General features: G+C 38.5%; 1 pseudogene; it reads right to left on the bottom strand.

Moving 5' to 3' along the window:
- LOC136827741 (piggyBac transposable element-derived protein 3-like) overlaps window positions 1-3,074 on the bottom strand; it is an 18,094-nt pseudogene extending 15,020 nt beyond the window's left edge.
- Between the last annotated feature and the right edge of the window lie 13,801 nt (window positions 3,075-16,875).

The raw sequence follows: 16,875 nt of genomic DNA on the forward strand, positions 1-16,875 counted from the left end.
AAATGTTGCACAGCTCTACATTACCCAGTCAAGTTTAACAATATGCAAAGAAATGGCAGGTGAATCTTCTTAACTGAAAAATATTTAATACATCTCAAGAAATAAAAACCAAAGTAATACTGTACTGTACCACCACTTACCTGTTGCAACAACGGTGTGGTAGTAGCCGCAAGCAATGCTAACTACTGGTTCTTTCAAAACAAGCAGTTTTGGTGACAACTGCCTTATGACATCTAATCCCAGCTGACCTTCACTATTGCCACCCCAAATATAAACATCACCATCCTCTGAAAGAACAATCATGTGCTGAGAGTAAGGAAAAAGCATAGCAACCAGAAGTAACATTTTTATCGTCAATTTTATGAGATATTACTTCCCTTACAGTGGCGAGTTGTGTCAAGTACCATGAATAGGCTAGTAACTTTTGAATGTTAAGCATAGTAGGTGACAAGAGGTTTGTGCATTGCTTTGACACAATCAAATATGCCTTGAAAGACACATCAGACAAGTTGTAGGGCACATTGTTTATCAATACAAAATTTCTGACATGGCCTCAATCACTTTTCTAGAACATAGGGTTAAATGGCATTCTTCAGCAGAATTTTCTCTCTCACATTTATGGTATTCATAAAACATTCAGTATTCTTATCTACTGCTGAAATACATAGTCATGAACACTCCCTACTTAATTTTCACTAAATCTTTTCTCACTTCTTTTAATTGGAAGTAATTCCCCATGTCAAATTCTAACGTATTTTCACATACTATACTGTAATCCATATCTATATACAGTAACTACTCAATACTCATGAAATAAAGATTTCTATGCATATAAAATTGCCCAAAAAATGAACAAGGAGAAAGTCACTTCATATCAATCAACATTCCACCATGAATAAGGAAAACATTGTCACCACACAGCTGCAAATATGGCAATGAAGATTGAGCTCTTATCATTACATAACTGATTAGCATTTCCAGACCAAAGGCTGGAATGTCATCACATTCTGGGTAATAATCCACTGGGTAGAGAAGAGCAGCATATATACTGTACATTCCGAATGGCCTCTAAAATTGTAAAATTCCATAGATAAACCTTATTTTCACCAATTTTACAGAACGATATATTTCAACAGATGTCACACAATAAACACTTAACAGCACATTATAATACAAGATAAAAGACAAAAATCATACCCAAGAAAAACAAACAAATGCCCAAGTTAACACTAGTTATCAGGGAAAACTGGACATACTCCTGAAGCTGATATTTCCAGGATATACAAAATGATGAAACAAAATATTTTAGAGAACAAATATATAGCAGAATGTCTGCTATCAAAGGTACCGAAGCAAGCCTATTAAGTAAATATTATATATTTTTCGGGGTCAATAACCTATATCTGACGCCAGTTTCAACAACCATAATCAATCAATTATATACTTTTATGCAACTGCATATTTTGAGTAATGCATTCAAGTGCAAGGGATGGATAAATCACACATGGAACATTAGGAAATCATTCTCTTTACTGAAGGAACAAGTTAGGGTTGACAGACATTACAAGAGTTAAAAAAAAACTCAAAAAAACTAAAATCTTTCCTTTATTCTGTACTAAGATTCAGTTACTCTTGTTTTTATAGGAATTACAATGTTCTACCAATACTTTCCAAAGAGGAATACTGAAGAATACAGTATCTAAAAATTTATTAGTGTATCAATCATCCCCAGAATATGAAAAATTCTTAGCTTTTTATTTTTCATAAGTACTGTATTGGGAATTCTGCCATACAAAACCAGCCACATTTCATATATAATTAAATCGATCTAATTCTACAAAAGAACTGAAGTCTTGTTTGCATATATGCTTCTAACAGTTATTCAGTAAAGGTCAGAAGTACTGCAAATTGTTAAAGATATTTTGCATTTTTCATAGTACACAAACCCGAAGTCTTTTATATGGAATACCTTCAACTAATGCTGGTACGGTCACTGAAGCTAGGTAATAATTACAAAAATGTATGTAACTAACAGCTAAGTGTGGGGATAGGAGACCCAACAACTCACTCAGTAAACAACTTCACTTTTTCCTTCAGAAAAGGACAAATACGGGGTTGGTCAGAGGTGGGGTTATAATAAAAAAAACCTTCAGGCTTGTGTAGCTTTGAAAAAAGCAAATTATCCTATAAACTTGCAATTGGTTCCTACAAGAATACAAATTTTCATCTTTTACCGAGAGGCTAACTCCTTAGGCAGGAGGGGGAATTCTCCCTAGATCATGACATGTTGATCTCCCACCCAGTAAATCCAGCTTTCTGGTCTTGCATGTGAGCAGAAGGACCATATTCTGGCATAATTATGTAATGTTGAGGATGACATAGTCCTATATGGCTTGTTAGTAACCTTACTCTACAAAAACAGAACTTGGTTTCCTGTGTTAGATAGAGAGACTAGCTCAGATGGTAGCATAAGCTTGAGGAATTCCCATAGTGCATACTCTACCACTCCCCATTTTGTTAAATGAGAGACTGAGGGAGTCACATCTGGTGACTAACAAAAAGCCCAGAGATTAAAAGCTTAGTTGTGTAACTAACCTGCATCTGGGTGGAAAAAGATAGAAAACATGAAAGAATACCGGTCATATTTCTGTCATCTGACCTTTCACCACAGTAACCCTTAGACAAGATGATCTTCTGTCCTAGTGGAGTTTGTGCAGTTACACATGTTGAACAGCCACTGCAGGTCATAAGAAAAACGTATCCAAGGACTTGTCGGCTATGTCCCTCAGGTAGAAAGAGGTAAAGGTGATTTGATAATGCCTAATACTGTACCTGCATTCAGCACCTGTAACATGGAGAGATTTCTCCTGAAAGCTAGGTATACAGCAATGACCCTAACTTGGTGAGCCCTCATCCTGGGTATAAAGAAATTTCCCTTACCAGACATCTTGTATCTCACTTGATGACCTCCCAAAGCCAGAATGAAACAGCATTCTTTGATACTTGTGCTTGCTGGTAACAATGAACAGCTGTTGATAATGAGACATATCAAATCCTGTGCAGGCACTTACCATAGAACACCACTAGACACAGCAGAACCTCATCTTGATTATCATCTACAAAGTCTCAAAGGGATGGGATAGAGAAAGACTCGTATATCTCATTAGGAACTGAGTTTTCATCACAAAATCAGGAATGAACACACTAAGTAGGAGAGACTGCAATTCATCTAGTCTCTTTGCTAATGCTAAGGCTAGCAAAACAGCAATTTTGAGTATAGTATCTCTGTCTGTAGCCTCCTTCAAGGGCATGTAAGGAACCTAAGTACAACTATGGAGTGAGATACATCCCAGTCCAGAGGCCTGAGTTCATAAGCAAGTAAGACTGTTCAAAATTACTCAGGAACAAGAATAACCCTACTGAGGAAAAGAAGTCCAAGCCCTTATCCACAAAAACAGACAGGCTTATCTTGATAAAGCTAAACACCTAACATAGACCTCTGCTGGTACATCTTGTAAGAACCCCTGGAAGAAAAACCTCTCTCTTGCAGATGCTGGACAGTCTCCAGCTGCAAGGTAACAGAGACGCCACCTCCACAAACTGAAGGTACCTCAGCAGGTGTGGGTACCAAAGCAATGTGGGCCATACAGGTAGTTCTCTTGACACCTTGACAAGAGGGCTCAGCAGATAAGATACACTCAGACTGTGGCCAACTAGGGGACATCATAGTTATTCTGAGACCTGGAGTGACTAGCACTCAGCTGATCATTCAAAGGATCAGGGAGAACAGCAGAATAGCATAAACACTGAGGTTGCCCCAAAGGTGTTGGGTTTCTTCTAACAAGGCCCAGGGGTCAAACACTGGTGAGCAAAACACCAGGAGTTTCCTGTTTGCTACATTGCAAACAGGTTTATCAACAGGATTCCTCAGACCTCAAAGAGCTTCTCTACAACTGAGTTCTAACACCCCAGAATACATCTGGCCAACAAGTAGACCATGTGGCAGACCACCCATTCATGCCCCTGCCTTGCCAACCTGCAGAGGTGAGAGGGAGACCACCCCCCCTTACTTAATAACATTTAATTGAAGCAATGCTGTTGCTAATCAACATGACCAGGTGCTCTATCAACTGATCCTGTAATGTTTGCAATGTCAGAAGTGCTGTGCCCATATAGAGAACACTGAGTCATCCTGAGTCCACACAAACAAAATAAACAGGCTGGTCAGTGTGGTCCCCATCCATCCATTGATGTACCTGAGAACAGAAGCATTTCTGGTGGGGAGTTCTGCAGAACCAACAAGGAGGTCCCTTTTGTTTACCTGCCTAGTGAGAGCCACCCTCATGGCATCAACCATGGGCTGGGTTAGGTTAGTTTGGGTACTTAACCCAACCTAGCCTAGCCTAAACTAAACCTAGCCTAACCTGACCTAATCTGCACCTCAATAACCTGAATCTTCTTAGCTCTCCAAGCCTCAGGATCTGAGGATAGGCGTTCTGTGGTGCTGTTACGGAACGGTACTACTGTAGTTCCTTAGTCAACAAGAGGCGGGTGGGCTTCTGTCCTATCATCTCCTCTATTGACGGTGCGGGTGGACGGGTTTGCAGTAGCACATTCAGCGCAGCAGTCAACCAGACACATTCCAGGGAAGATGGATGTATGACAGACAAGTTCGGTCACTAGAGTCAATGTTAGCAACAATTGGTCTTGACACCTCGACATTTTGACAAGTTGTTTGATCTGGGAAGACGGTCGGGTTAGTCCCTCAATCTTGACACATTAAAGCTACTATTGTTCTGCTGTCTTTACAGAACATGGGCATAACAGCTATTGACCATGTACCACGTTGAAAACATTATTTCTTGTCCGGTCAACGAAGTTTAGCAATAACTGGGTCTGGTCAGTACTTGGATAGGTGACCTCCTGGGAACACCGGATGTTGTTAACATCTAGGAGACATCTTTTGCATCTATGGTTAGAAACTTTGGGGGCTAATCAGTACTTGGATAAGTGACCTCCTAGGAACTCCAGATGCTGTTGGCATCTAGAAGACGTCTTTCACATCCATGATTCAAGTCTTGGGCTTACGACTTCCCGTCATTCTGCCTGATTTGTTGGGTGACCAAAGTGTGTGAGCATTCCATTTCTAAGGACCCTAAAGGCTACCAAGTACCCTTAGGCCTTTTGCATTAACACTTAGGATTCCACCTCCAAACTAAGTGCTGACAACTTGTTTTTGGTTCCAGCTCAGCCAAGAAGTGGTGTCTAGGAGCTCCATTTCTTTTGACTTTACGTATGTATGATCAAAAAGACGTACTCCACAGCTGACATTGTGGACAATGTGTTCCGGGTGAGATTTCATAAGGTCAGGGGCATTCGTCTGCCCCTAGCATTCAAGAGAAACCTGTTGAACAGGTACTAAGGACAAGAATGCAGTCACAACAGACCACATTTGTCTCCTTTTTACCTTCGGGACGTTGCCCATAGATCCTTGGACTCTTTCCTTGGGTTCTGTGGTGGCTGCTCAACAGTTATGTAGATCATCCAGCTTTTGAGGACAGGTAACATCTCACCTAAAGTGTATGGCTGCAAATGAGGGGGGTGTTTGTGGGACTGGCGTCCTACCTTCTCTTTTATACCCTTCTAAGGGACGGTTAGCAAACTGTCACATGCTGGACGGGCATGCATGCAGGTGTTCTAGATGACTGAGTATCCTGTCTATAATCTAGCCCTTTTTGGATTAATAGATACAACTCCTACCCTCCCTATACCAAAGGGAGAGAGGGACTGACAAAGAACAGACCCGTTGGTTATCTTGAGCTTTATTGTCTCCAAAAATACGGGTTCATCCAAGCCTATTTTGAAGGCCCAGAAGTCTGGCAGTTGAACATCACACATGTTCAACAGATCAGAGGCTTGAGCCTCCTTCCTTTAATCTTACACGACCAGGAAAGAAGCCTCAGGTGAGGCAAACTACCAGTCAGTTCAGAGATTTTCTCAGAATCCTCCCACCAAGGGGTAAATCTCCCCTATGTAAAGCCCGAATTCTGTATACAGGCAGTCCCCAGTTATCGGCAGGGGTTCCGTTCGGAGGGTGTAATGATAACTGAAAATCGCCGCTAACCAAAAATCAGCGATTTTCGGTGCTTTTTCGGCAATTTTCGGGCTTATTGGTGCCAAAGAGCATCAATTTTCAGTTATCAACAAGTCTGTTGGGTATGTATCGGCGCCGATAAGTGGAAATTGACCATTTTCGGCACCGAAAATTGCCAATTTTCGTTGCTACACAAGCCCCGTAAAACCAGATCGCCGTTAACTGAGCCCACTGTTAACTGGGGATTGCCTGTATATGTAGGAAGAAATGACAAATTTTTAAAGTAATTTGTATTTTTCCTAACATACAAACCTGAGGTCTTTACACAAATGGCCCACCTCTAGCCACCCTTCATTCTGCTTCCTGGTCCAAAGGGTAAAATGAACGCACACCAACTGGACTGAGGGGATTCCTCCCCTTCTATCAGTAGCCAACCACCAATTTCCACCTTGTTTTAAGTTAACGGCCTGCTCCAGCTTGCGCTGAAAGTAAAGCCCCTATGTTAGGAAAAATACAAATTACTTTAAAAATTTGTCATTTTTGCTTTAAGCATAAATTATGCAAATTTAGGTGGATACACTCGTATGGCACAATTTATCCATGGACAACAGTGACAGAAGAATTTGCCAGGACCAAGCTGGTTGTGCCTACTGAGACAGGGACTGCAGTGATACCTCCCCGAATCTCTTGATGCAAGTGTTCACAGGATGACTCTCACTGCTATCATATCAATCAACATCCCTAGGTATTTTGCCCGGCACTTTGTTGGAAGACTGGACTTTGCCCAGTTGATCATCATCCCCAGATCGCAACAAAAGAACAGCCAGTTCCTGAACAAATGGGCCTAAACCAATACCAGTGTGAACATGAATATAATATATCTGGAAATATGCATCCTTCAGATCTATCAAAAGCATAAAGTTGCCCTCTCTAATAGAAGCCAACATGGAATGTGGGGTTTCCATTATGAACGAAGTTTGTCAGACAAACTAATACAGGAGACAGATCAATGATTCTGGAGAGTAAGAAGGAAATAGTTTAACTCTATGAGGAAAGGAGAGAGCGTCAATCCTTGCAAAAAAGTTTGAAGCCATCCCAAAGGACACAAACTACCCATGGCTCTGGCCCCTGTTGTTGCCAGATTACTCATTGGGGTGAAATTCTGCCCTCTTGCAGCAGTTGAAAGAGGTCTGCCAACTTCAGCATCCTCCTACTCTCTACCCCTTATCTCCCTTCCAGGCCAAAACCTGGCTGAAAGACTGAAAAGGCTGGAAAGCCTCCTGACCCCTTTCCCAAGGATGAAGAATCCTAGGAACTTGACTGACCTTCCAAAGTTTGAGCTTTCCAAAAGCTTGATGCCAATGGCATATCAGCCCCCAAAGGCTTGTGGATCCTCAATTATAACCTTGAAGGAAACTGCATCGTGGATAATGGAGTCCTAAGCATCAGCTTTCCATTTCTCCACCACTGCTTCAACCTTATCCTTTAGGAAGAATAAAGAGGAATCCAGAACCAATCTGTTTCTAGGCACAAGCTCACTCTCAATCAGAACCAGCACAAGCTCACTCTGTCATAAACTATCTTAAAAAGAGGCCATGAACAACTCCACTCCTTTTCAAGACCATGTTAGCCCACAGGTTTGCAAGACTGATGGAGGAGAAAAGTCACTGTCCTTCCTCTTAACACCAATAAACTTTGGAAATTTGCCTTCTCCTCCTCCTCCTCCTAAGGGACCTGAAAAAGGCAAAATCCACAACTGTGCTGAGCCACAAGTTTGACTACAATATAGCCTGGAAAAGACAGCGACCTACCCAAAGGCTCCTGCTTCATGGGAGAAGAAAGAGACCCCCTCTGTACAAAAGCATTCCAAACCAAGGTTGCTCATCAGTTCATTAGTCCAAAACTGACAGGTCCACCTGCAGGAGGACAGGTCTTGGCCTCCTCTGAGATGTAGTATTTCTGCTACCATATTAGAGGCTGAGGAAGAAGCCTGGTAGAGCAACTGGAGGATAGAAATTCTCTAATCCAGAAATCAGTGGCTCTACCCTCCCCAGAACATCCCGCACATGTGCAGATTAGGACAATCAAAATTTTGGTGCAGATTCCAGGGTGAACTCCAAGGAGTAGACTATTCATATACCAGAGACCACTACACTCGCAAATAAGCTTGACCTAGCAAAAATTCCTTTCTAACTTGGTCTGCATGGGTACTATGGGCAAAAGACATCAGGTCTGGCAAAATCCAGCAAAGGGAGACATAGTAGCCCTCAATCTTGCCTGTACTTAGAGGATTGTGACAAGTATCAAGATTGAGTTTCATAAACCAAGTCAAATTTTGAAAGCACTAATGGTGATCATCCTCACTGTCCTAGCGCCCTAAAATGAAAGCCTTACCACTCAAGCTGGCCCAGCTACCAGGTTAAGGTAAGCAGGAGCTCACACTGGCTTTACTGTGCAGAAACACCAAGTGGCACCTTTAGTCCTGGGAAATATGAACTCTTTCCAAAATTCCTCCAATAAGACATGAACAGGAGAAGAGACAAGGTTGTGCTCGTCTCCTGAGAAGGATATGCAGGTGACCATGAGTTAATGAGGTTGCATGCTGGGGACTGAGCATGAGCAGACCAATGCAATGGAGATCAGTCACAAGCAAACTTGTGCACTGATCCAAAAGCACTGGCAATGTTTGCCTACTCCAGGGAATAGGTACTGGGACTGCCCACCACTACCTACAAGTATCTTTATGCAATCCATTATTATTAGAATGACCTCAAATTACAATTCAAGATCTTACAAAACTAAATAAAAATATGTTGTGAAAAATAATTTTAAATTACTAATGACAATGAATGTGAATGCCTAACTACATTCTGTCTTTTACACTGTATAGAGAGATTTCCTGAGATTCTAAACATACTGTACAGTACCTACAAATTCTTTTAATACAAACAACTTACTCTCAAGGGTAAAAGTTACAAGGCTGACATTTACAAAATTCTGTGACTGCAGCAAATCATTACTGTTTGGTACTTCTTCATCAAGTCAGTCATAAATATTTTAGAGAAAGAAAGATGAAAAAAAATAGAAGCAGTTGCACTTGACAGTGTCTACTTTGGCAAATCTGTCACTGGGGCAGCCTTAGCTGTAGGCAATGGCTACAAGACAAATTAAAAAGATAGGTTCTCCTGAAAAACGACTGATGACTATCATCACTGGATGCTAGAAAATGTAATTTTCAAATGGTCTCTCCTTAAGTGAGCAGGAAGGTACTGCTTACAAAAAAAAAAAAAAAGATCAGCAAGTTAGTAAAATAAATAAGTAAATAATGAATATTCAGTACAGTACTGTACATTACTCCAGGGAATCACTAGCTCAAATCATCTCACCTTTCACAGCAAAAATGTCTCTCCAACACAACACTTTAATATAGAAAACCAACTTGTACAATAAATAAAATTGCAATATAATGAGCAAAAGGGCAAAGAATAGCAACAGCAGTGACGGGAGGATGGCATGTTAGGGCTCAATGGAAAAAGGAAGTTGAGAACTTATGAATAATAAAGGTAATATTGGCAAACAATTCATCCAATCCCTCCCTCCAACATTCCAGTTCTCCCCTCGAACCCTTCTGAAGTCACCAGACATCAGTTCAGATAATCAATCATTTTACTGGTTTTATCAATTCCCTTTCTGTGTACCTACCTAACATTAATATGCCTAACAATCATGTGCTTAACACTTCACTAAAGCTAATTAACTTTCCCAAAAGTACTCTCCACACTTCTAACTGCCAAGTCTTATTTATTATTTCATTCCTCTCTCTCTCTCTCTCTCTCTCTCTCTCTCTCTCTCTCTCTCTCTCTCTCTCTCTCACAAAAGTTGTTTGTTGTATTTACTATTTTAACATGTGACAGTGAAATAATGTAAGCACTGCATAAAGCAAAAGCAGTAAAAAAAAAAAAAGCACACTACAAGAAATACAACTGGGAAGCAAAAATCTTACATATGGCAATGATCCAATGTGCACTTCTTTTAAAGCAAAAAAACTCTGGAAGATCCTCAAGGAAAGACAAAAGGACTAAGCATCTACTTTTCTCTTACTATCAGAACTTTGAAGTAAATCAAAGTAAAGTAACCTAATAACTGCTAGAATATACAAAATGAAAGCTGTAAACAAACAGACCATTCTGCCTGAACATCTTGCTTATCAAGACAGCTTCCCATATTAGCTGAGCTTGATTTGGGCAGCAATAACTACCTTATATAGAATGCCTAACACTTCAAAACAATCTTTGATACAGTACAAACAAGTGTTGAATACAGCACATACCTCATGATAAAATATAATTTCTTCATCCTCTAACATGAAACAGCAACAAATATCCCCTGGAGAATCGGTGAGTAACATAAAGACTAAGCATGTCAATGTCAATGTCCGTTCACTGCCTCTCACGCTAAGATACTAAAGTCAGTGGAATGTAGTTTAACAGGTGAGCAGCTCTCAATACCCAGAGTCCAACAACCACCCACCTCCCTCCACTGGCTCCCCTACAACCCTGTGTCCCCACATCTCTCATATGAATCCTACAGGAAAGGAGGAAGGGCCACCTCTCATCATGCAACATTACGTCAATACCACCCTCTGTACACAACAAGGAAAATCAATAGCTGAATTGGATATTGGAGCAATAAAAGATAATACAAACACACGCCACAGCTGCTGACAGTATTGATAAACCTCCCAAGTGCTCAAATCTGAGAGAATAAAGCTTGACTGCCACTGCAGTATTGAGTGAAGCACACACAAGGCATTAACTCAAAGTACAAAGAGATGAGAGAATTATTACATAAAAATAGTTATATGTACACTAGATCATAATATGAAGTAATCAAATGAATGGTAGTGAAAAATACATCCACACTGAAAGACCAAACTAATAAGGCCCATAAAAATCCATACCTGAAAGTACAATTCTGAAATAATAACTTTAATATAGTTGACCCCAAAAAATCCATATTGGAGCTTTGAATTCTTACATAAAAATATTTAATATCACTGGTGCCACAAAATTTTTGCAGAGCACAATTTTTGTATGAAAAAATGTCTGTAAAATAATCCTCAAACAAATTGATACCTGACCTTACTATTCTTTCATGAACAAATTTTACACCACTGGTCATTTGAAAATCAATAACCAACACTGCAATTCTGGCTTCAAAAATTTGAATAGTTGGTCCCACAATGATCAATAATCAATACTGTACTTAACCTGCAATTTATGCCTGAATAATGTGTACAGCTAACTTTACAATTCTTGCAAAATCAACTTTCATACAACTTATCCCACATGCATGAACAACTTTTATACAAACTGTAAAGCAAAACTTAACAACTGATCTTCTAATCCTTGCATGAACAAACTTTATACAGTTGTGCTGAATCCTGCAACAAACATCTAACATACAAAAAACTCTTAAATGACCAACTTTTACACAGTTGTTCTTGCAACAATCAATACCTAACCTTCAAATCTGTCCATGAACAACTTTTCCACCGCTGGTCTTGCAACAATCAATACCTAACCTTCAAATTCTTTCGTGAACAACATCTACTCAACATCCACGCAGTTGGCACTGTAATAATCAATCCTAACCTTGAAATTCTTCCATGAACAAAATAGATTTGGTTGGTCCCACAACAACCAGTACTGTATCTGATTTAAAAATTCTTGTATGAGCAACTTTTATCTGGCAGGTTCACAAAATCAGTACCTAGCCTTGTACATATTTCTCCACCAGCCCCACAAAAGTTTATAATGATAATAAATGCATAATTTTTGAGGGGAAATACAGTACAGAACTGTATTTACTACTCATACTAAATTTATTACTTATTTAAAAAGGACAACGAAAACCTAAAACATTCCTCAGTTCAACTATAGACATCCAACAAGAAAAATGCATGGATATAAGTGTCACTGTCACATTCCGCTACCCTGAAATTAAAGTATTCTGTCAGGCATCCCAAGAATCCAGAGAAAATATTCACTCACTACTGCAACACTACAGTTCCTGGTATGATATTACAGTGCAATAAGAATTCTGAATTTATTCTTCCAACATTCTTATTTCTTCTTAGAATATGGCACATGACGTGTGCCAATACCAATGTTCTCTATTAATCACCTGAATGAGCAAATTAGAGTAAAATGAAGTATGTTTTCTGATTTCGATATGACTAATTTATGATGACTGCACACCAATTAATCAATGTGCCAACAAATAATAGTACTACTGTAATTCATGCACAGTTATAATCATTTGTTTAAAATGCATTATTAACTATAAACCAGTAAAACCAATTAACAAATACTAATACAATTTAAAATAATAAACTATAACTATAACTATAACCATAATAAATGTATGGTAGTCTTGAGACATCAAGAAAGGCAAAATTCTGATTTAAATCTGATACAGGACTCTAAGATGCATGTTATTAATGTACAGTAGTTATTCCAGATGAAATGACCTTCATATTTTGTAAAAATTCAATAATAAATTTTATACTTGTATACAGATAAACAATTTCCTTCTCATACAATAAATGTGTCACTCCTGTAATTGTCATAAAGTTATATCATTTCCACCCAAATATTTATTCTGCCTAAGAAACGAGGCAGCACTGAAGCATTTATTATTCACCTCAAGAATTTCCTTAAGTATTGATTCCCTACATCGAACTGAATGCCTTGCTGCTGATTAACATTCCCTACACAACATGTTCCTCAAGCTCAATCACTACCCTTCTGAAAAACACTGCTGACAAGATAAACACTGCCAGAGGAAATTAATATGAATCTAGGTACTATGGTTTTTAGTTTCACACACAAATAATTATGTACATAAAATTGCAGAAGAAAAATTTATCAACTTGTACACATAAATGATCAAGACAAAAAACAACTTACTACATAAACACAAAAAATAATGAGAGGAAATTATACCAGGCAAAATCATATCTAAATAAGAAAACTGACAACATTCTGCTAATCCTAAAAAAAGAGTAACAGGTTGAAAAAAGTCATCATTACTTCCTTTCTATTCTTATTGCATTCACTCCCAAAGCCAGGATAATGACCCTTGACACGAGACTGGCTGGCAGACATGAAAAACAGGAAGGAGAGAGAGAGTAATAAGGGGAACCTCTGCTCCTCCTGGTAGCACCCCCTATAATTACAGGGAGGAATTGAGTCTGAAAATCAATAGCCCACTAGCACTCCACTCACACTCACCCTTCCAATTCTCCCCTGGGCTACCTGTTAACAATATCAGTTCCCAACTTCTATGCTATTCACACCACTTCATTAAAAAATGCTTCCACGAAAAGCTTTAAGTTTTCTGACTTATATCTCAACACTTGCCTATCATGATACATTTCTAAGGATATATTTTTGTTTGCTGATTCATTTTTAGTGGTTTATCTTTGTCAAATGTATTAAACTGTTCTCTCTTCTTTGTTCTAAATTATTCTTTGTTCTCTCACAGTCTTCATTCATGTAAGGGCATTATAATGAATGGAATGTTGCTCAGCAAGTTACAGTAATGTTCTTAATAGCTTGCTTTCTGTGAGGTATACATAATAAAAATACTGTAGCAATGAAATCTATTAAATCAAATATATTTTATGTTATAATAGAAATGCTTCTAAATTCACACAGTATACAAATAAGAAATTGCAAATTATAAAAATAAAAAAGACAAAATTTTAAACATGCAGCTCTTTCACAGACAGAAACCTAGACAAACTTTTCTCAGACAAATGTCAATAGTAAGTACGGGTATTCCCCTTGCACTCCCCCTAACATGACCCCCTAACCACTCCCGCAAACTCCCCCAATTGCCCTCACATTCCTTCCCCGTAAAAGACACTTAAAAGGCAGATTCCAATTTCTGCTAAACATGCGACATTCCTTGGGCTTTAATTGCAATCTGGCCAAACCAACACTATAACAAAATTATCCCAACATGCAAGCACCCCACACCTACTGGGTCCCTCCTCACAGGCCCTTATGGAGTACAACTTAAAGTTTTCCTTGTGTGACAAACTGAAGATTGTACTAAAGGTTCTTTGCAGTGTCCTTACAGACCCTTCTCAATTTTACTTTTTATCAGCTCACTTCTGGTCTCTTTTCATTTAGCTGTCTAACTTCTTTAACTTTACTTTGATCCATTTTAATTTCTCACTTGAGAACAAATCCTTCAGGCAAGCCCTAAGCATCTATCACTAACTCAGTGGTCTTGGTAAACTACTTTATAATAATCCATTCTCAACTTCTATACAAAATTCTCAAGTACTGTACCTGTCAATATTGTACTATGGACATCAATATCTATGAATTTAAAGGCAACTGACATTTAAATTAACCAATTGACCCATAACTCCTAAAAAGAGACTGCTATAATCTTAAGCCAACTGTTAAGCAACATAGAGAGATCCATGGCTTCAAGCTGAAACTGATGCTCATCTTAATCCTATGAATAAAAATTTACACTAATCGCATAATATGAAGCACCATTAAAATTTGAAAATTATCGACCTTGGTTTGATGACCAAAACTCACTTTCCCTTCCTCAATTTTTAAACCTGCTAAATATTGCTGCAAGTTAACAACCTTCATCTATGGGTTCTTATCTCAGGAAAGTAAAGAAAAAGGAAGCAAGAAGCTTATTTCATGTAAGATGGACGAGTCTAAGAACATGGGAAAATGCTAGCATGAAGAAAATTCCAAAGCTTGGTGGTAGAAGGAAAGAAATAGTGTACAAACCCAGCCAACTCAAGGATTCTTTATCACACAAATATACGAAGTGGTGACCTACGAAGTGTAACACAGCTGTCTAAGAGTAGGATGTATTCTCCCCTCCTTGAAGGAACAATAGCTGCAACAGTACCCACAAAAGAGGCAGTGAGGGCACCTTACCACAGAGAGGAAGAATATGCAATTTGTATCCACATGTTTTCTGTGTTTTTCACCCATAAGTAACAGCAGGCTAATGAACTCCACATTCAGACCTGCAGTTATGCAGCCCAAAGCTATGTTGTGCTATCAACCAATGTTACAAGGCAGTTAAATAAAAAAGTTAGATGGAGTTTATCAGAAAAAATAAAGCTATAAACAAGGAATGGGCAAACACAGCTTTATAACAGTGTAAAATGCACTACAGTAAAAGCTAGAGGAACACCTAAAGAGTCTTAGGTATTCAGCAAAAGATGACTAAACATCAGTAAAATAAGTAAGGTTTTCACTGAATCTTTTTAGTGAATATCATAGTGGTGATCTGAAAAACTCTCAGACTCAAGGTGTTTGAGACAGGAATCATACAATGTCCAGTCACTGTTATAATGACATTCATAGCAGTGTAGTGATGGTTTGAAGGATAACAGCAATCACTATCAACAGACAAGACAAATACACAGCTATTATGGGAAAGAGGCATAAGGGAGTGCATAGGATTAGCAGGAAGCACTGGAAAAGTGGAAAAACTAAGAGGAAAAATTAACCAGGAAATGATAGCTTTAGAGCAGAGCAATGTCTTTTCTCTCTGAGAACATGTTATAGATCTATCAGGAACTTTATACTTTTTAGTAGGAAACAAACTCAGGGTGATGTTTTAATATTAATAACCCCTTCAGTTAAGTAGAGATAGTATTAGCAACCTAAAAGAGGCATGGGTAATAAAAATTTCTAACAATTAATATATGCTTCAAAAACCTATTATGCCATCATAAATAGGTGTTGAAAGCTAACGGTTTCAAGTACATATCTGGAAACGATGCCACTGTAGCAAATGAGAAATAATTGTACATCAACCTAAAACTTTCAAAATGTATCTGATGGTATTGGATGGGGGAATAAGTGGAAGAAAATTGCAGGTAAATGTCACGGATATGAGAGAATAGTCAGAATAACCCTGATTGGAAGAAACTTTTGTTATACTAGTGGTAAGCTTGTATGTCAAAACAAGATTAAAAGTACAGGCCACATAGACACGGTTCATTTACAGTTTTCAAATGCGGTTTTAGCTAGAGAGAGAGAGAGAGAGAGAGAGAGAGAGAGAGAGAGAGGAGAGAGAGAGAGAGAGAGAGAGAGAGAGAGAGAGAGAGAGAACAAAGAAACAAGAGTATATGTGGGAACATTTTTGAAATTGCAAATAAACATCTCAACTCATCATAATTACCTTAGCAACTGGAATAGTCACAGGGTTTCTGAATGAAGTCAAAATCCCCTCAGCAGAAAGTAAGACTAACATCACAAAGGCTTTTGCATCACATCTTGTCAAATTACAACAGTTATCACAATTTTCCTCCACTTATAATCCCATACAGTACTATCTATTGCATTTTGAAAGTCTGAAACTGACTGATGCATGATCATCTCTTATTTACTACTAGGGGACTGTTGCAGGAAAGATAACATAAAATGTACAAGTGATGTTGGGGCTTGAAGAACTGTTCTCAAAAATTAAATCTAAGATAGTTTAAGTATAATTATTTCTCCTCCACCAGGATCAGTTCTGGAAGATTGGTGATATCCCACCACATTCTTTCTCACTTTACACATACAGTAGTTTGAAGAAGCTTGTAATTGAAATTCACACAAGGAGGTAGTAGAAATACAATGAAAAGTAGATATGATCAAGTATGAATTTTGAACTACAGTACATGTTATCAAACTTAAGGAGCTAAGCCAACACACTTGGTGTCATTGTTAATGCACGTA

The sequence above is a fragment of the Macrobrachium rosenbergii genome, chromosome 42 (genome assembly GCF_040412425.1).
Source record: "Macrobrachium rosenbergii isolate ZJJX-2024 chromosome 42, ASM4041242v1, whole genome shotgun sequence".
Taxonomy (NCBI): Eukaryota; Metazoa; Arthropoda; class Malacostraca; order Decapoda; family Palaemonidae; genus Macrobrachium; species Macrobrachium rosenbergii.